Here is a 22531-nt window from a genome sequence, read left to right as displayed (position 1 = left end):
AGTTCTTATATATTCTGGATATCAGTCCTCTGTCAGATGTGGGGTTGGTGAAGATCTTTTCCCATTCTGTAGGCTGTCGCTTTGCCTTGTTGACTGTATCCTTTGCTCTACAAAAGCTTCTCAGTTTCAAGAGGTCCCATTGATTGATTGTTTCTCTCAGTGCCTGTGCTACTGGTGTTATATTTAGGAAGTGATCTCCTATGCCAATGTGTTCAAGACGACTTCCAACTTTCTCCTCTATCAGGTTCAGAGTAGCTGGATTTATGTTGAGATCCTTGATCCACTTGGACTTAAGTTTTGTGCACGGTGACAGATATGGATCTATTTGCAGCCTTCTACATGTTGATATCCAGTTATGCCAGCACCATTTGTTGAAGATGCTTTCTTTTTTCCATTGTACACTTTTGGCTTCTTTGTCAAAAATTATATGTTCATAGGTGTGTGGGTTAATGTCAGGGTCTTCAATTCGATTCCATTGGTCCACATGTCGGTTTTTATGCCAATACCAAGCTGTTTTTATTACTGTAGCTCTATAGTAGAGCTTGAAGTCAGGGATTGTGATGCCTCCAGAGGTTGTTTTATTGTACAGGGTTCTTTTGGCTATCCTGGGTTTTTGTTTTTCCATATGAAGTTGAGTATTATTCTTTCCAGGTCTGTGAAGAATTGTGTTGGTATTTTGATGGGGATTGCATTGAATCTGTAGATTGCTTTTGGTAAAATTGCCATTTTCACTATGTTGGTCCTGCCTATCCATGAGCATGGGAGATCTTTCCATTTTCTAACATCTTCTTCAATTTCTTTTTTCAGGGACTTAAAGTTCTTGTCATATAGGTCCTTAACTTGCTTAGTTAGTGTTACCCCAAGGTATTTTATATCATTTGTGGCTATTGTAAAGGGTGATGTATCTCTGATTTCCTTCTCAGCTTCTTTGTCCATTGTATATAGGAGGGCTACTGATTTTTTTGAGTTGATCTTGTATCCTGCTATGTTGCTGAAGGTGTTTATAAGCTTTATCAGTTCCTGGGTGGAATCTTTGGGGTCACTCAAGTATACTATCATGTCATCTGCAAATAGGGAAAGCTTGACTTCTTCCTTTCCAATTTGTAACCCCTTAATCTCCTTATGTTGTCTTACTGCTCTGGCTAGAACTTCAAGTACTATATAGAATAAGTATGGGGAGAGTGGACAGCCTTGCCTCATTCCTGATTTTAGTGGAATTGCTTTGAGTTTCCCTCCATTTAATTTGATGTTGGCTGTTGGCTTGCTATATATTGCCTTTATTATGTTTAGGTATGTTCCCTGTATTCCTGTTCGCTCCAAGACTTTTATCATGAAGGGGTATTGGATTTTGTCAAATGCCTTTTCTGCATCTAGTGAGATGATCATGTGGTTTTTTTCTTTGAGTTTGTTTATATGGTGTATTACATTGATGGACTTTCATATGTTCAACCACCCTTGCATCCCTGGGATGAAGCCTACTTGATCATGGTGGATAATTGGTCTGATGTGTTCTTGGAGTCTGTTTGCCAGTATTTTATTGAGTATTTTTGCATCAATGTTCATAAGGTAGATCGGTCTGTAGTTCTCTTTCTTTGTTGTATCCTTGTTTGGTTTGGGAATCAGGGTAATTGTAGCCTCATAGAAGGAGTTTGGTAATGTCCCTTCTGTTTCTATTATGTGGAACATTTTAGAGAGTATTGGTATTAACTCTTCTTTGAAGATCTGGTAGAATTCTGTGCTGAAACCATCTGGTCCTGGGCTTTTTTTGGTTGGGAGAGTTTTAATGACTGTTTCTATTTCCTTAAGGGTTATTGGACTATTTAAATTGTTCATCTGGTCTTGATTTAACTTAGGTATGTGGTACCTATCCAGAAAATTGTCCATTTCTTTTAGGTTTTCCAGTTTTGTGGAGTAGAGGTTTTTGAAATATGTCCTGATAATTCTCTGGATTTCCTTAATGTCTATTGTTATATCCCCCTTTTCATTTCTGATTTTGTTGATTTGGATTCTCTCTCTGTCTTTTGGTTAGTTTGGATAAGGACTTGTCTATCTTGTTGATTTTATCAAAGAAACAACTCTTTGTTTCATTAATTTTTGTATTATTCTCTTAGTTTCTATTTTATTAATTTCACCTCTTACTTTGATAATTTCCTGGTGTCTATTCTTCCTTGGAGACTTTGCTTCTTTTTGTTCTAGAGCTTTCAGGTGTGCTGTTAAGTCACTAGTGTGAGATTTCTCCAACTTCTTTATGTGGGCATTTAGTGCTATGAATTTCCCTTTTAGCACTGCTTTCATAGTGTCCCATAAGTTTGGGTATGTGGTGTCTTCATTTTCGTTGATCTCTAGGAAGTCTTTAATTTCTTTTTTTAATTTCTTCCTTAACCCATTGGTGATTCAATTGAGCATTATTCAGTTTCTATGAGATTGTAGGTTTTCTGTAGTTTTTGTTGTTGTTGAAATCTAACTTTAAACAATGGTGGTCTGATAGAACACAGGAGGTTATTCCAATTGTTTTGTATATGTTGAGATTTGCTTTGTGGCCACGTATGTGGTCGATTTTAGAGAAAGTTCCATGGGGTGCTGAGAAGAAGGTATATTCTTTTTTGTTAGGATGGAATGTTCTGTAGATATCTGTAAGGTCCATTTGGGTCATGACATCAGTTAAGTCCTTTATTTCTCTGTTAAGTTTCGATTTGGGAGATCTGTCCAGTGGTGAAAGTGGGGTGTTGAGATCTCCCACTATTAATGTGTGGGGTTTTATATGTGGTTTAGCTTTATTAATGTTTCTTTTACATATGTGGGTGCCCTTGTGTTTGGGGCATAAGTGTTCAGAATTGAAACTTCATCTTGGTGGATCTTTCCTGTGATGGGTATGTAATGCCCTTCTTGATCTCTTTTGATTGATTTTAGTTTGAAGTCTATTTTGTTGGATATCAGGATGGCTACCCCCGCTTGTTTCTTAAGACCGTTTGATTGGAAAGTCTTTTCCCAGTCTTTTATTCTTGGGTAGTGTCTGTCTTTGAATTTGAGATGTGTTTCTTGTATGCAGAAGAAAGATGGGTCCTGCTTTTGTATCCATTCTGTAAGCCTGTGTCTTTTTATAGGTGAATTAAGTCCATTGATATTAAGGGATATTAATGACCAGTAATTGTACATCCCTGTTATTTTTGGTGGTAGTGTGTGTGTACTTCTCTTCTTTGGGGTTTACTGCTGTGGCTTTATCTATTGCTGTGTTTTCGAGTGTTATCTGACTTCCTTCAGTTGGAATTTTCTTTCTAGTGCTTTCTGTAGGGCTGGGTTTGTGTATAGGTATTGTTTGAATCTGGCTTTGTCTTGGAATGTCTTGTTCATTCCATCTATGATGATTGAAAGTTTTGCTGGGTATATTAGTGTGGGCTGACATCCATGGTCTCTTAGTGTCTGCATTACATCTGTCCAGGTCCTTCTGGCTTTCAAAGTCTCCATTGAGAAATCGGGAGTTATTCTGATGGGTTTGCCTTTATAGGTCACTTGGCCTTTTTCCTTTGCTGCTCTTAATATTCTTTCTTTATTCTGTACATTTAGTTGTTTAAATATTATGTGTCAAGGGGACTTTTTTGGGGGGTCTGATCTGTTTGGTGTTCTATAGGCTTCTTGTATCTTCATAGGCATTTCCTTCTTTATGTTGGGAAAGTTTTCTTCTATGATTATGTTGAATATATTTTCTGTGCCTTTGAGTTGGTATTCTTCACCTTCTTCTATCCCTATAAATCGTAGGTTTGGTCTTTTCATGGTGTCCCAAATTTCTTGGACATTTTGGTTCATGACTTTGTTGGCTTTAGTGTTTTCTTTGACTGATGAATCTATTTCTTCTACTGTATCTTCAAAGCCAGAGATCCTCTCTCCCATCTCTTGCATTCTGTTGGTTATACTTGCATCTGAAGTTCCTGATCATTTACTCAGTTTTTCTATTTCCAGCATTCCTTCTGTTTGTGTCTTCTTCATTTTTTCCATTTCCCTTTTCAGATCTTGGACTGTTTCCTTTATTTGTTTCATTGCTTTTTCATGATTTTCTTTCAGTTCTTTATTGTTTTCTTCCAGGACTTTATTGTTTTCTTCTAATTTGTTTGCCCTTTCCTCTAGTTGTTTACAGTGTTCTTTTCAGTTTTTTGTCTTTTCCTCTACACAAGCCTCTAATTTCTTCATAATGTTATTCATAAGGCTGTTTTCTTCTGCTTCTTCCAATTTTTGATGTTCAGATCTAGATGTTGGGGGCAAGCTAGGTTCTGGTGATGCTGTATTGCTCTTTGTACTTCTGCCTTGACGTCTGCCCATCTCCTTATGGTTTGTTCTTGGCCTTATCAGTGCACTTGTTTCAGACAGAGCTGACAGATTGAGCAATTCTCTCTCTCTTGTCCAGATGGGAGCTCCCTTGTCCAAATGGGAACTCCAAGGCAGGATAGAAGCTCTTATCTGGGTAGGAAACTGGGGCAGGATGGGAGCTTTTGTCCAGACAGGAAGTCATTGGAAAGATGGGCGCTCTTATCCTGAAGGGAAATCCAGGGCAGGATATGCGCTCTTGTCCAGAAGGGAAGTCCAGGGCAGGATGTGAGCTCTTGTCCAGAAGGGAAGTCCAGGGCAGGATGGGAGCTCTCTCTGGTCCAGAAGGGAAGTCAGGGGCAGGATGGGAGCTGGGGGCCAGTCTCTAGGTCTCAGGAAGTGGCTGGGGTCTCAGGCAGATGGGCGTGGGGGCAGGGCATGGAGATTGCAGGGGCTGCCAGGGGCTTGGAGAAGGGGATCCTTCCCGGTGGGGCTAGAAGGGGACCTGCCTGGTGGCCAGAACCTGGGGCCAAGTTGGGCAGGTGTTCCCAGAAGTGGCTGGTGCCCAGGGATGGGGTCCGGGATGGGCCCGGATACTCTTCTCTGGTCCAGAAGGGAAGTTGGGGGCAGGATGGGTCCCTGCATAAGATTTATATAACATTTTTAAAAAACATAAGCAGGAGTTGAAAACATGAAATAGATAATTTGCCTAGTATATACAATGACTGCTTAGAAGAGAATTATCATTTTTATCTGAAGAAAAATAATGATGAAAATTTCATATAGCATAAGTATAAGGCAATCTTAAAACTAAATAAGCAATAGAAATGGAATGGGAAGATGTTGTTTGTAAAAGAACAAAACCCATGTTAAACTCTTGCTTGCTGACTATGTTGACTTTTATTGATAAGAAAAGAGGAATAAATTGAAGGTGTTGTGCTATGGGATGTTCTGTATGCTGTGAATATGTGTTACTCTGATTGGTTGATAAATAAAATGCTGATGGGCCAGTAGCCAGGCAGGAAGTATAGGCAGGATAAGCAGACAAGGAGAATTCTGGGAAGAGGAAGGCTGAGTCAGGAGATGCCAGCCTACCATCCACGGAGGAGCATGTAATGACACCACGAAATACATGGTGACACATATATTAACAGAAATGGGCTGAGTTTAAATGTAAGAGCTAGTCAGTAGTTAGCCTGAGCTAGTGGCCAAGCAGTTTTAATTAATATAAGCCTCTGTGTGTTTACTTGGGTCTGAGCAGATGCAAACTGAGTGGGACACAGGAAAACATTCAGCTACAGTGTTGTTTATAACTTCCTCCTAACTTCAAGTCCCCAAATCTTCAGATTATCATACAGACTATAATGAATTCATGGTCAGAAAAGTACATGAGATTTTACAGGGAGCAACACATTTTGATGAATGGAGAGTATTTGCTAGGGGAAAATAAAGATTAACTTCAAGGAAGTCACACTAGAGAGTAGGAAATATTCATTGGTGAAATTAGAAATTGTTATGAATTTTCATGTACTCTAATTAAAACCTGCAAAAAGAAAAAAATTCACCTATGCCTACTATATATGATTAAGATACCCTCTCTCAAATATTCTGTAATCAACAGTCTTACAAATCCAAGTCAATTCTGGTCTCATATCCACTATCACAGAAGGCCAAATGGACATTTCTGCATATTCCTACCAAATGTTGCACAAATAAAAATTATTGTAGATATTTTCCAGGTGTAAGGAGGAACAATCAGCATTCAAAATATTTCACAGAGACCTTTGAAACCAGGAGAACATGGCCCACCAAATCAGCTAAGCAGGGCTCACCTGGGCTCACTGAGCCTGAACTAGCAAGCATGGGGCCTGCTTCGGTCCCTACCAGGTCCTCAGCAAATGTTATGGCTATTAGTGTTAAGGCCCTAGAATCAGTGACTAATCCATCACAAAAGACCGAGTTTGAGCAAACCAAATACGTATTTAGAAAAAATGATATCAGGGAGGTGGCAAGGTTGGGGCTCCAAACCGCGTCTCCGAAGGGCTCTGGGCCAAATAATCCCAAGGAGGTGGAATGCTTGGGGTTTACATGTGTGTGAGGGGTTGGGGAGCCTGCAGCCCAGTCTCAGGATATTGTGTGTAGCAGATCAAGGCAGAATGGCAGACTGGGACAAAATGGAGTTTCTGCTGCTGCCTAGGATTTAACATTAGCTTGGAGTTTTTATGGGACTCCTAACAGTAGGAGTGGGTGTGTCTCTGACTCTGTTTCCTGCTCTTAGAATGCTTTTCATCCCAATGAGCTGCCTTGTTCAGCCTCGATAGGGTATTTTTGTTTGTTTGTTTGTTTGTTTTGCCTTGTCTTGTTGTATCTTGTTTTGTGTTGTTTGGCTGTCACCTCTGAGAGGCCTGTTCTTTTCTGAAAAGGAAAGGGAAGAGGAGTGGATCTGTGGGAGAGTGGTGGTGGGCAAGGGCCTGGGAGAAGTAGAGGGAGTGGGAACTGTAGTTGGGGTGTACTGTATGACAGAAGAAACTATTTTCAATGACAATAATTAAAAAAGAATAGAAATGAACAAGTGATCATCACTAGAATTTGTCTTTCTTCCATTGGAATTTATTCTTAAAAAGAAAATACAGAAAAGAAGGCAACATTGTCCATGATGATACCATAGTGCTGTAACTTTTTGATTTCCAATGAAAAAGCCAAGCTAAGAGTGCACAAAAGTTAAGTGATGCAGACATTTTGTAGGATGGAATTCAGGAATAGAAAGTGTCAGAGCAGACAAAAGGGAGTGGGAAGGGGATGTTGTGAGACTGAACTATGCACTTCAAAGGACTACTACTTACTATTTATTTTTAGATATTAAGGGCATATGGGCCTACAGGTCTCAAAAAGCTTCCTTGGAAAGAGCAAAATTTAGACTTCTTCAGCCAAGAAAAAATTTGGAGATGACTGAATGTTGATAAAAATTCCCCATTTCATTCCAGAATTTCACCCTCGCAACAGTGAGAACTTCATATAAGTTGTCTGAAGATTTATATGGTCTCATTGTGCTTATTAACTTTTCCTGGTGTGTGTGTGTGTGTGTGTGAGAAAGAGAGAGAGAGAGAGAGAGAGAGAGAGAGAGAGAGAGAGAGAGAGAGAGAGAGAGAGAGAATGTAATACTAGGGATTGAGTCCAGTGTTTTACATGTTATGGTCACATACACTGTCACAGAATATACCGCATCCATCTTTGTGCTTTTATTTTTGAGACAGAGTCCTAACATATTGCCCAGGGCAGTCCTGAACTCATCCTGCAGTCCTGACAGGCCTTGTACTTACAGTCTTCCTGTCTCAGCCTCTTGAGTAGTTGGGATTGTATACACCTGAGCACCTAGGGTTGTGTGAGGAGTAGAGGAGTAAAGTTTTTTGTTTGTTTGTTTGTTTTTACAAAAATGGTTTTTCTAGTAAGGAAAATTATTACCAATCATTTCAAAGCCAGTGTGTCATTTTCCAAATGTTCTTGTGGTAGTCACCTCTTCTCTGCTCTCCTGTACAAGCAACATGTGTGCACATCCCCAAAATCTCTACACTGCTTCTCATGTGTGCCCTAACTCTAGTCATTTTGCACTGTCACTGTATAATTTTCTACCTCTATGCCATATCATTTGACTAAAATATAGAGTTATCAAGTAGTCAAAGGAATAGATCTTGAAGGCTTATTTAATACTGTATATATTTTCCCTGGCCAATAATAAATTACCTCTGTTTATTGCTGACTCACAATAAAGTCTCTGATATTTTAATGATGTAAACTTTCTTTCATTCACATCTATTTTTTAAATTTTACATTGTGAGTGTGACGGTGTGTGTCATTGCATGTGTGGAGGTCAGAATACAACTTACCGGAGCCCATTCTCACCTTCTACTTTGTGTGGCCCTGGTATTAAACTCAGGTCCTCAGATTTGGAAGCAAGAGCCCTTGCAATGTGAGCCATCTTGCTGGCTTTGTCATGTAATATTTTATAATTTTGTAGTCATCATAAAGTTGCCTGTATGTGAAAATTTCATATCCTTCACTATCTTACAACATCTTCAAATAATTTCCGTTTGCTCTAATAGAAGATATATGATCTAAGTGAAGCAATTTGAAAATTGTTGGATTCATGAGGTACTTATCATTTAGTAATGAATTCTTCACTATTATGTAATGTCTAAGAACTTACAATGTGCACTCTATACTTAGAAGTAATATAGGCGAAGCAAGCATTTTCTAACTTGTAGGTAGTTCTGTCTAAGCCCATGAAGTAATCAAAACACAGGTTCTTTTATTTACTGCTTAATAGTCACCTTATCATTCTTTGAGAGAATCTATTTTAACAAAAACATCAAGAAATAATACAAGGCAAATTCACAATACATGTTTGTCATAATATAGTCCATTTACAAAACTAATTTTATAATTATATACTATTTAAGGTTTTATGTAACATTGTAGGAGGTAGAATGTTGATTGGAGAGAATTATTTTAAAAAGTAATTTGATTTATTGCTATAATTACAAAAATTGGAGTCTGTATCCTAAAATATCCTAAAATGAGGTGGAACAAGATGTCCTTTGGAAACTTTAAGGAAAAAAATGTTTAGGGAGTGGAGCTGGATGTAGTGTATGGGAAGTGACTAGCTGACTGTTCACTGGTGCTCTGAAATGTCTTGGAACATGAAGCGAAAACTCCATATAGCTGTCTAATGCTGACTTTCTGCACATACTGCACATGTGCTTGTGAGCTTTCACAGTTTTTCTCATGAGTTGTGACACAATGAAAAGGAAATCACTGCCTTAATTACATGAAGATTGGAAGGTGTATAACAACCCCTCAAGATGACTGAAGAAATTATACTATTCACACGTACCTTGCGACCAGCACGGAAATACATCACATAAAAATTGAAAGCTACATAGTGATTATACTCATGAAGTCATCTTTTCTTAAGACATGCAATTGATTGTGGTTTGAACCTAGTATTTTCAAAAGCAAAATATAAATGTATTTTCTGAAAGTTAGTTACAGCCCTTGTTGCCAACCTTAGTTTCTCCACAAAACCATTTCACAATAATGGTAATTTAAAGTGACACCATTTAAATAATTAGTCATTTTCAGTGACATCATTTCCATTACTAGTTAGGCCAGACCTCACACACACATTTTCCTTTGGATGGTTTTCATCAAACTATACCCCTTAGTATTTCAAGATGCCATGTCTAATCCTCACTATCATTCTACTCAAGGCAAGGGATGAAACCAAATGCAATATTCTCCTCATGTAAAGACAACTCTGATGTTTAGGACTCATGGGATTTGACCATTGCCCTTTTTTTTAATAGACAGGGTTTCTCTGTGTAACTGTAACAGCCCTGGATGTCCTGGAATTTACTTTGTAGACCAGGCTGGCCTTAAACTAGCAGAGATCCACCTGCCTCTACCTCCCAAGTCCTGGGATTAAAGGTGTGTGTCACCATGCCCAGCTCTAAATGCCCTGCTACAAATATTTCTTTTTAAATCAACCTGTTCATCACTGCTAAATGATAAACTGTTCTGCCAGGTGCTTCTCATCTGTATCAGATAGTTGGAAGGAAAGAAGTGAAGAAACTATAAAGTCTTCTATTTATGCTATTGCTGTTGTTATTTGCTCCAGTTCATGATAAAAGTACAAATGGAACTTGGTAGTGTGGCTTCTGGCCTTCCTTTCCACAGATCCATCGTGTAGAAAGGATGGGCTGTTGTGTGTGCAGTGCCTTTGTGCTGATGGATCACTGAGTACCAGCGTTCATTTTGAATTCTCTTGTGTAGCCTGCTGCTGCTAAGTCTTACTCATGTCTGGTCCAGTGAACTGAGAAAGGACTGTCATGAAGGTAAGGTGAAGTACATCCGTGGGACACTCAGAAGGTTTCTATCTCTGACCACTAGATCATTCACTCTTTATCTGGAAGTTAAGTTGAACAGGAGGAAGTCACATTGCCTTCTGACTCTATCCATGTCTATAAGAAGCAACAACTTCTCATAGGATTGTTATATGAAGATAAAATGAAAAGCAGGGCAAACAACAGTAATGTGGAACCTGCCATATTTATGGGATCACAGTAATGCCCCCACCTAAATAAACTCTGTGTGACTGTCATGATCACACTGTTAAAACTTTACTGCTGTTTAGGGACTCTGTAAAATCTAAACTGTAGAGAAATAGGGGGCTGCACAGTGCAAGAGCATCTAGAAAGAAGTGATCTGGATTCTTTGCTCTGATTGTTTCTTCCCTCCGACCTTATTCTAATCCATTCCTTCCTGCTTTTCCCCTCACCACCCTGCACTCCCTTTCTCTCCTGCACAGGGCCATGTTTTAATGTTTTCACTCAGATAAGTTTCCTTCTCCCCTCTTTTACTTGGCTCAGTTCTCAACTCTATTTTTTTCTCTCTTTGGGCCAACTGTAACAGCCTTCTGAAATCTTCAACTTCTGGATGAGTTTTTAAATTAAAACCCAGAAACAGTCACCCCTTCCCTCAAAATGCTATGAGTATAGAGCAGTGGAACCCACTGGCTTTTCTTGGAAAGTTCTGATAATAAAAGTAGGATATTCTTGAGGAATTCTTTTATTTTCTAATTTTATTTTTCATTAGAAAAAAGTCTTTGTTGGAACATGTGAGTCACTTTTTAATGAAAAAAAAAATGCATGGTTCCATAACCAAGGCTGCATTACACCCAGGAATAAAGGTGAAAATGTTCCATACTCTTCCCTCTTCCCACTCAAAATGAGTTGCTCATCCCAGGACTCAGCTTCAGAGACCGCCATTGCTAGTCTACAGCAGTTTACAGTTAGACAGCTGAGAAACATTATTCTTGAAGTAGGCTTACAAGGGCCAGCCTTGAAACCAAACAATGATTTAAAGCATTGATTCTTGGAGGAAAGGCATTTCAGATCCCACATGAGCACCTAACAAATGGATGCTTGTAGTGTTCGAAGGCTGGGGGCTGCCTTTATTAGGAAGAAAATAGTAAGTGGGAAATCCTTATTTTATTCTCATAGCAGCACTGGTGCAAAGTACAGACTTGGTTACTAACTACTTCTAATGAGAAGTAGAATGTTTTCTTTGAAGTGAAAATTTGGGGAGTGTGTTCTTTTACTCTGAAAATTCTGGAATTCTGTTTATCTACATTTGTTCTTCTTTACCAATTCTTCACCACTTCTCATCTGGAAGCTCACCAATGGAGAACATCATTCAAGTCTCCATAGGCCCCAGTGGAAACAAAACATTGCTCATTTCTCTGCTTTATTTCCTTGAGACATAGAGCCAACATGCAGCAAGGGGGTGTCCCATTCAACCTAGTATTCTGACTTTTTTCCCTCCACACAGTGGGATGACTGTGTGAAGAATCTATGTCAGCTAAAATTCATCACTATAATTCTTCAGAGTAGGAAAGCAATGAAAACTTGGTGCTAGGGAAATTTCCAGGAAACCACATTGATGACCCTAGCTTAGACTACTAGCAATAGTGGAGAGGGTGCCTGAGTTGGCCTACCCCAGTTATCAGATTTGTAAATATTCTGTCATCATAGAGCCTTCATCCAATAACTGATGGAAGCAGATGCAGAGATCCACAGCCAAGCACCAGGACAAGCTCTGGGAGTCCATTCAAGAGAGGGAAGAGGGATTATATGAAATCTACAGAGACAACTGAACCAAGCTTGTGGGAACTCATGAACTTTACACGGACAATTGTGGGGTCTGCATGGGACTGGACTGGGCCCTCTGCATACAGGAGACAGTTGTGTAGCTTGGTCTGTTTGAAGGACCCATGGAAGTGGGATCAGGATCTATCCCTGGTGCATGAGCTGGCCTTTGGGAGCCCCATTACCTATGGTGGGACACCTCAAAAAGCCTTCATGGAGATGGGAGGGGCTTGGACCTGCCTCAACTGAATGTACGAGGCTTTGCTGACTCCCCATGGGAGACCTTACCCTTTTGGAGAGGGGATGGGGGGTGGACTAGGGGGTAAGGCTGAGGAAGGGGAGGGGAATCTGTGGTTGGTATGTAAAATGAATAAAAAAATTCTTAAAATTTTTTTCAATGCATACTGATTATTCTCATCTTCCTCCTAGTCTTAACTCTCTCCTCCCTGTTTACTGTCCCTCCCTCTACAAATCTCTTTCTGATATTATTATATATCAGATTTTTTTTTTTGTGACTCACTGAGTTTACCGAAGGCTCTCTGTATGACCATGGGTTTGGAACTTTCTACTGAAGCTTGGTAGGCACACCAGAGGGTGCACAGAAGACATTGACTCCACCTCCAAGAATCTAATAATATGCAGTAGTTCAGGACTAAATTAACCTGTTTTATGGTGACACCCTCATATATGGGCCCCTTTTGGTTGATTTTAATATGAACACAGTACACATGCAGTTCTCTATTGAGTTGATGGAATTATATAAGATCATTTTTGTTCTGTTTTGTGGTTTTCCTTTCATTATTTTAAGATTTCCTTAATAAATCAGTTTTGTCTGGGGATTTATGTGCAGTTTTCACTAAATTCTTCTGGGTAAGAAAAATGATCATTTTAATTTCTGCCTCAAATGTATAATATTATGAGTTTCCTTAGGTGAGCTAAATAAGAGAATCACCTGTCTGAGAACATAAAGCAAAATGATTAAGTTAAACAGGTGTGGCAACCATGTGAGGATGCCATATTCTTTATTTCTGAGGTAAAACCTAGATCTCGTTCTTGTGACACAGCAAAAGTACTCATGTACTTGTGGTGAGTTCTCAGCAATTTAAAACCAGTTATGGATTCTGACCATGAAAGTACAAAACAGAGCCCCAGTTATCATAAACAGTGTAAAATCTTTGCCTTTTGCAGTGTAGTCAAAGGTAAAAATTAATAAGGCATTATTAGGGTTGAAGTAGTTATATTTTTTATTTAGTGCCTATGGATTGATGTTGTAAGGAAACTGGAGGAGATTCTACTATAATTGTAAAATTCAACTTTCAACAGCAATTCATACTGAAAATATGAAATTTTTCTAGCCTAAAATTAACTTTTACTAATATTATCTATATTTTTGTTTTACCATTTATAAAAAAAATAATTACAGCAAAGTATTAAAATGGAAAAAAATTCAATGTTATGCAGTATATTTCATCCATCTGGCAAACATTGACACCTTAATAATATTTATCAATTGAAATAGATTTGAACCTTAATGACTGTCAGTATATTAAACAGCAGACTATAAAAACATATTTTCCCATGTATGTGATTTTTTGTGTGTGTTCTTTATAAGAATAATAGCCACTACTGATGTTGGCCATCCTTATAATAACTCAGCAATTTATAACCTACATTGTTGAGTTAGCAATCTGGAGACACATAGGGACTATGTGAGCTGGTCGGCAACAAGCAGCCCTCCATTCAGTTGCAGAATACCAATTAAGAGAGAATAAGTTAATCTTCCTTCCACCAGAACGTTCACTAGAATATTATGTCTCCCTTAGCCCACCTTGTGACAGCTGACTTGTGCCCATAAACTTTGGTGCACAGATACTTTCATTCAGTGACTTCAGTAAGCTTTATTTCTAATAATGTACCCAAGCTGTGACTTTGCTATAATCTCCCCCCAGGCATTCATATTTGGAGTGATCTGCTATGTGTACTGATACTGAAACATGCTGTAACGGTCCTGAAACCACCATACACAATTGACTACGAGCAGAATGAAAAAGCAGATTGAAAACGAACCTCTTGTTAAGTGACTTTGAATGCTGATATTGTTTTATTCCTGACAGGAACAATCACCTACTCTCTAAAAGGTCTGGATTTTATATACAGAGATGGAATGAGATGGAAGAAAGAGAGAAGCCTAGTACAGACATAGAGAGCTTATCCCTCTTTACATTTTCATTCCATGTCTACTGGACTCATCCCCGACTTCCTGTCAGCTCACCAGGCTGACAGCAATTCCAGCAAAGAGCCACAGAATAGAGGGACTTTGGTTCATCCATCCCCCAAGTCCCTGCCTGTCATTGTCTGCTCCTGAGTAAGCAGAGTGAATATGGCCAGAGAGGCCTGGGGCTTCTGGGTTGTCTTTTCCAATCTCAAGGGCAGAGACCTTCTCATCCATGCATCCATGAAGCTTTCCGGGTATTCCTCTGCTTTTCACTCATAAGTGTGGTTCTCTACTAAAGAACTACTTAGCCCAAATAAGACAATTCACTGTGCAATTGTGTATATTCCTGTGTATGGAGAAAGAATGAGGAATAGACTGAGAATCTAGAAGGATTTTTAAAGCCTTCTTCCCTATTTTGTCAATGTTAATTTCCCCTCCCCCATATTTCTTCCCCAAACTGCTCTGTGATGTGATCACAAATACTCATGTGCATAAATTCCCATTATCATAATAGGAGCACTGCAGTGAGGCTTCTGAAAAGAAATTACTCTGTAGAATACATTAGGAGGGCTAACCCCAAATAAGCTAAATTGTGTGTTCTCCCATCCTGTAAGTTAAGCATTTGAAGAAGAAAAATCAATTGCATTTTTCATTTTCATGTATTTTATTTGTATCTTATCTGGTTCATCTGTCCCCCACATCTAGATAGAAGATATTTCAAATATTAAATTTCGTATTTTCTCTAAGTTGCCTTAATCATTCAATTTAGCTCTTCTTCTCATTTGAACACATTGTAGTCCGTGTCAATAACCATGGCTGACTTTAAACATATTAATATGAATGTTCTCAAAGAAAAGAAGTGTCATCGGGGCATTTTTATTGTAGGCAATCTCAGGGCAGAAAATAGGCTAAGAATGTGAGGTCTATATCCTAATACTGCCTTGCTTTGAGTTACTTCACTTTCTCTGTCCTTATTTCTTAAGCCAGGGCAATCAGTCTAGATTTCTCAAAACTATCCCAAGGAAGATGTTAATAATGCAAAGGAAAATAATCCTTAAGATGGCTTTGTAAGGTTAAGAATAACAAAAGATTATAGAATCAATATAATCCCAGTACATTACCTTCAGATGTAGGAATCAATACTTTTAGAAAGTTTGGGGTGTTGTTATGGTCTAAATCAGAAACTTAAACTATTGAGGAAGTGATAATAAGTAACCTGTATTCAAAAGAGCCAAGACTTTACAATGACTGAATTAAAGTTGGTTTTACACATATTGATGAAGGCTACTGAAAATATTAAATCAGTTTCAAATTGACCCAGAGGTACCAAAGCCCCTCTTGCTCCCTTGCCACTGGTAACAACTACTGTCATTGATTCAAGGGTAGATAGCTAATTAAAAATTATCTTTGGTGACATCTGGATTAACTAAAAAATGTTTAATATCTTAATCGTGTTTTAGAAGCTGAGCTTTGAGGGATTTTCTTTTGAATACAATACAAACTTGATTGCATTTGTGAATCATGTATGTATTAAACTATATTCAAGTTGAGGATTATACTTATTTGAGATTATATTTAACCTGAAATATATAAAGCAGTCTAGCCCTTTTATGAATATACCATACAAATGCTCCTAAATACCTCATGCTTCTTGTCTTCTCTGAGGCAATTTCCATTGTGCTTTTTACATATTCTCACAAAAAGTAGTCAATATTAAACTCTATGCAGGGACTTACAATGATTATATCTGCATGTATGTATGTGTGTGTGTGAATGTGTGCATGTTATCTATTTTTAAAACACCTTTTTTTTTCTCTTTTGTCACCTTTCAGGAGTGGTAACTATTAATACCAAGTCCAGCATTTGCTTAGCTCCTGCCATGCCCATGCCCTTGCTGTCTGGAAAGGGAACACTGTTTCTGAATGCTGGACTTTACAATGACACATGGATAAAAAAGAAAACTCTCTCAAGCCAGGCGGAAAAGGATTTAAAACTCAGTGTGTGTCCCAGTTAGGGGCAAGAGAGCCTATTGCCGAAACGAAGAATAAAGAGAAAATTCTATCCTTGGAAGCCTCACAACGACACAAGTACAGCTTTTCATGTAATAGCTCAAATGGTCCCACTACAGCCATTAACAATGTAATGAAACAAATCACTTGCTATCTGTCACAATTATGATAGATGGAATCCAACTGGTCTACGTTGGGAGGAAAAAATTACATCTCAAAGTGGATCCATTTGAGAAAATAGCAAAGTTTAGGGGGGAGGAATAACACTTTTCCCCATAAACAATATAGCAAGGCATTTGATCTATCTAAACCAACAGATTAGTGCCTTGATATATCTTTCCCCTGCAATTTTCTCTTTTATTTTATTAGGTCCAGTGAAGAAATCCTGACTGCTTCTGTGAATGAGAGACCTAGTTTAGGACAACACAGAAAGTAATAGTGAGATAAATGTCATAAAACGGTGGCTGTCGCTCATTTCTGATACTGCAGCTAACCACTCTGGCTTTCTTTGATTTTAATATTTTTTAGTTGTGTTTCTCTATTTCTATCGCCTTTGTGAATATCCAGAAATATTAATAGCTGTAACAGTTTTCACACTACTCAGATAATACGATATTGAAAGTTGTTAATGTAATATGTTAAACAGGATATGTGGCCAGGTACACAACAGAAGTCAATTTTAGTTTGAAATTTAGTCCATGAATTTAACTATTTCCCTCTTGAAAGAGGGAAATGCTTCAAAGGGTACTGAGTATAAGCAGATTCACCAGGAAACTATAGGATCAGCATCAGCATTTCCTGAATATCAGTTTACATATCCTATAAGCACACAGGTCTATATGAAGCTTTATTGCACCCATGTGGCTTTAGTAGTCCTTTGAATAAACTTCACTTTGTAGGTTAGGAAACTGAGTTTTCCAAAGTCTCAGAGACTTTTCTAAGAGTAACAAGTTACTAAATTGGAAGAACTGGAGTTCAAATATACAGCAGTCTTCATCAGAATACATGTGCTAGCTACTAACCAGTTTCTTAAGTTAGAGAATTCTTACTTTCAGAACCAGCCACTTGGGTTGTAGCCATATTTATTCAACAGCATAAAGGTGGAGGGTGACTGTACACATGAGCCATGGCCAGTGTGTGAAGGTAGGAAGATAAATTACAGGGGTTGGTTCTCTAATTTCCATTGTTATGAGTTCTGGGTATCAACCTCATGTGTGCTTGACAGCAGATGCTTTTATTCATGGAGCCATCCAACCAGCCTTGGTCATTTCTTTTTATAAGATGGCTGTATTAATAATCATGAGTTATATATGTATATAACTGAAATGGAAAAAGTGAAAAACACAGAGGTTAGAAAAGAACAACATCTGGAAATGTATTCTATGTTCTCAGCTAGAGAAACTGTACCTTCCACTACACTGAGCATAGCAGACTCTCAGGGATGGCTTCTCTGACTGCACTTTGCCACACAAGAGGTAAAAACATGCTGGTGAACAAAGGCAGACTATTTCCTGAGAGGCACATGAGACTATTTCTTCACTGACTAGAACTAAATACAGGCTATGACAACTTTAGAGAGGGTAGTTATCAATCCTAATGAATGCATGTCCAAACCTGCAAGCCTTACTGATACTGTTTTCACTTCTTGTTTATTTCAATAGTCTGTATTCTGGGGAAGGTAGAGAATTTAGGATACAATGGCAGTGGAGCAGAAAGAGCAAGAAAAAAATTAAATAAATAGGATGATAATAAATTTAAGCTCTATGAGTAATCAATTAATACCTAGGGGAGGCATGTAACAGGAGGATAGTTCTTGAATATTTGGGCTAAGGAGATTACTTTAAAATAATAATTGGCTCAGCCGGGAAAGATGTGATGCAAAGCCCACAGAGTTGTGGGATGCAGGGGATGACACTTTCCTATGTGGTTTTCCAAAAGCAAAAACTATCCAATCCTGGCTATCAGTAACGATTATTAAATAGCATAATAAAGTGATTTCAAAGGACAAACTAAAGAAAGATTAAGTTCTGAATAATGATTTATGCTAGAAATAGATAATACTAAGCAAATTTGGGCACTTCAAAAAAATGGTTAAACATTGACCTGAGTGCCATAGCTACTAGCTCCCTCTCTGGTGAAGTAATGTATTATGAGTAGTTAAAGCAAGTTGTTTACAGGACAGGGGAGAACTTAAAAGAATGATAGTGTTTCCCTGGAGAATCCCAGAAGGCTGTTAGCATAAGAAAGTGATGGGGACAAAGATTAAAATGATCTTCTGCACCGTAGTCTGCAATTGAAGAGAGTTCTGGATCAATTTTAAAAGTTTTGTCTTGTTGGATACATATCCGAGCAAGAAAACAAAGAGAATTCTTCTCTTTCAGAGACTTACACTCTTATAACAAGAATCTGACTTTCCTCTTCCTGTTTTCATCATCCTTTCACTTATTTTTCTCGCACATTTTGTTTTCTAACCCAATGTTAGACAAAACTGACAAGACTGGGAAAGATTTACCAAGTTGAATAGAAATGAAATATTCTAGAGACACTTAACCCATCAGAAACAAGACTGAAAAAAATAAGCATGGTTTTCAAAGAATACAGGATTAAAAAGTTGTTTATTTGATTCAAAAATAAAATATGGAAGTTAGGTCAACTATTTTTCAGTAATTCTGTTCCAGTGGCCACATATAGGAATAAAATAAAAACAAGACAAAAATCAAGATTGTCATTTATAGTTATGATAGTGCATTAATATGTCTCAAATTTCAAAACTCCATAAATTGACATGGTGGCTTCTCTTTTTATGCTCAAATTCATCTTTATGGTCACGTTAATTATGAGGCATGTTTCACATTGATTTGTTTTACTTAGTTTATACCTATTACCCTATAAGCTTTTTGAGTGCATGGACCATATCTTACTTATTTTAGTCTATCCTGGGAAATAGTTGGCTCAATAATTGTTTGTTGAAATTAAATGAATCAAATTAAAATGGTAGTACAGGTTTAAAATATTAAATAATCCCAACTGGTTGCTCCATGTTACCCATAGGACTTAATTATGATTCTCCCACCGTCTTGCTCTCAGACTATCCACAGAGCCAACAACAGCAGCACCTAGGAGCTTGTTAAGAGACTCGATTCTCATGCCCCTGCCCAGATCTGCAGAATCAAAATCTGCATACCCCAGGTGATTTATTCTACAATTTTGATTTTGGGGAAACACATTTATTGTGTGTCTACTGTGTGCAAACAATGGTACAAGACACAATGGATATTCTAAAAAAAAAACAAAACAAAAACAATATTTACTATCTATAATTGTAAAACTTGCCATTTCAGTAGGTAAAGGGAAAATAGTTTTATAATGAATTGTTTAATTGGAATATAATGGTTACTCTGTTGGCAAATTACAGGAGTTATAAGAGGCAGATATAGCCAAAGGAATAAAGAAATATTTTCTTGAAAAATTAATGTTTGAGAAAGGCGCAATGATGATAGCTAGGGTGTTCACTGATCTGATTATTGGAGTAGGCCAGGTCAGGCACCCTCTCAACTATTGCTAGTAGCCTAAGCTGGGGTCATCCTTGTAGATTCCTGGGAACTTCCCTGGCACTGGTTTCTCCCTATTCCCATGGTGTCTCACTCTACAATGGTATCTCTTTCATTGCTCTCCCACTCCATCCCTGTTCCAGTTCGAAATGAATAAAACAATTCTTAATAAAAAAAGAAAAATTAATGTTTGAAATAAGATCTGAAAAATGAGGAATGAATAATAGGAAAAAGTATAGTGTGATGGGGAAAAAACTTCTTGGAAAGGGGAAAGTCTGTAGGAAGACTCTGGGACTGGAAGTCAAAAAGACACACTGAGGAGCTCCAAGAAGCCCATAATGCATTTCATTCCAGGAGTGAGATACATATGATCGGAGATGAGATATAACTTGAAGGTAAAGCAAGAAATTTGTAGACAATGTTGCACACTTATATTTTCAAACCAATAATGCTGAAAAGTTAAAAAGTTTTAACTGAAGTAATGGTATAAAGATTTTTTAAAATTTTATTTTACAATACAATTCAGTTCAACATATCAGCCACGGATCCCCTTGTTCACCCCCTCTCTCCCCCTCTCCTTCCCCCGAGGCCTCCCCCCATTCTCACCACCTCCAGGGCAAAGCCTCCCCTGAGGACTAAGATCAACCTGGTAGACTCAGTCCAGGCAGGTCCAGTCCACTCCTCCCAGGTGGAGCCTAGAGACCCTGCATAAGCCAGAGGTTTCAAATAGCCAACTCATGCAATGAGCACAGGACCCAGTCCCACTGCCTGGATGCCTCCCAAACAGATCAAGCCAATCAACTATCTCACTCATTCAGAGGGCCTGAACCAGTTGGGGGCCCCTCAGCCATTGGTTCATAGTTCATTCGTTTGGCTATTTGTCCCTGTGCTTTATCCAACCTTGGTTTCAACAATTCTCGCTCATAGCTCATATAAATTCTCCTCTTTCTCGCTAATTAGACTCCCGGAGTTCCACCTGGGGCCTAGCCGTGGATCTCTGCATTCAGATCCCTCAGTCTTTGGATGGGGTTTCTAGCATGACAATTAGGGTGTTTGGCCATCCCATTACCAAGTAGGTCAGTTTGGGCTGTCTATCAACCATTGCCAGCAGTCTATTTTGGGGGTATCTTTGTGGCTTTCTGTGGGCCTCTCTAGCACTTTGCTTTTTCCTATTCTCATGTGGTCTTCATTTACCATGGTCTCCTATTCCTTGTTCTCCCTCTCTGTTCTTGATCCAGCTGGGATCTCCCGCTCCCCCAAGCTCTCTTTCCCTCGACCCTCACCCTTCATTACCCCAACTAATGTCCAGGCTGTTCATGTAAATCTCATCCATTTCTCTGTCATTGGGCGATCCCCGTGTCTTTCTTGGGATCCTGTTTTCCAGGTAGCCTCCCTGGTGATGTGAGTAGCAGTCCTATCATCCTTGTTCCACATCTAGTATCCTCCTATGAGTGAGTACATACCATGTTTGTCTTTCTGAGTCTGGGTTACCACACTCAGGATGATTTTGTTCTAGATCCATCCATTTGCCTGCAAACCTCATGATGTCATTGTTTTTCTCTGCTGAGTAGTATTCCATTGTGTATATGTACCACAATTTATTTATCCATTCTTCAGTTGAAGGGCATCTAGGTTGTTTCCAGGTTTTGGCTATGACAAACAATGCTGATATGAGCATAGCTGAGCAAGTGCTCTTGTGGTATGATTGAGCATTCCTTGGGTATACGCCCAAGAGTGGTGTAGCTGGATCTTGGGGGAGATTGATTCCCAATTTTCTAGGAAAGCACCATATTGATTTCCAAAGTGGTTGTACAAGCTTGCATTCCCACCAGCAGTGGAGGAGAGTTCCCCTAGCTCCACATTCTCTCCAGCATAAGCTGTCTTCAGTGTTTTTGATCTTAGCCATTCTGACAGGCGTAAGGTGGTATCTCAGAGTTGTTTTTTGATTTGCATTTTTATTCTGAAGAGAACAACTGTGACAACAGTACAGAAAGTAGAGAAATTTAAAAGGATGTCTGATGTTTGCTGTTTGACTGGCTGACATCTATCATCTAACTCTATCTATCATCAATCAATCTATCTATCATCTATTTATCTATCTATAATTATATATCAATCATCTATCATCACATTCATCTTTTTGTTCCCTTTTTCCTTGTAAGAAGTCTTATAGCCACATAGCTATGTCTTCTAGCAATAAGATAGTGTTGAGGTTCTAATATTGAATATTTCAAAAAAGCACGTAAAACTCTCCAGTTTTTATTTATTATGACCTATGACTGAAAATTTACATCGTATGAATGAAAACACTCTGAAAGGCAAAATATGTTCAGGAGGAGAATATTAGATTCATCTAAGGGAAAATAAAAAAATGAGATAAGTTAATATATATAAACATATATGTTAATATATAATATATACTAGGTTGATAAATATGGTAATGATAAGGTATTTGTCAAACCTAATACGAAGTTTTCTTCCTAAATTAGAAGCAACCTCCAATATGTATATCCAAAGCCAAAGTATAAGCTTTTCTGTTGACAGCTGAGATGAGGCCATTTTTCCCAGTCTGTGCCCCCATAGAAAATGCTGAAGGAAGTCACAGCAGCTTTATCTTCAGTTTTACTTCATGTGAGTTCCACTGCTTTCATGAAACCACACCACCCATATTCTCCAAATAGCAGTGCCTTTGATCCTTCTAGGGTAGTCACCTATGTTAATATCTGTTCCTTGATATGTGGAATCATGGTGATT

Source organism: Peromyscus maniculatus, chromosome 2 (assembly GCF_049852395.1).
Source record: "Peromyscus maniculatus bairdii isolate BWxNUB_F1_BW_parent chromosome 2, HU_Pman_BW_mat_3.1, whole genome shotgun sequence".
In the NCBI taxonomy this organism is placed as follows: domain Eukaryota; kingdom Metazoa; phylum Chordata; class Mammalia; order Rodentia; family Cricetidae; genus Peromyscus; species Peromyscus maniculatus.
The sequence above is the reverse complement of the archived record's forward strand: the minus strand, read 5'-3'. Positions refer to the sequence as shown.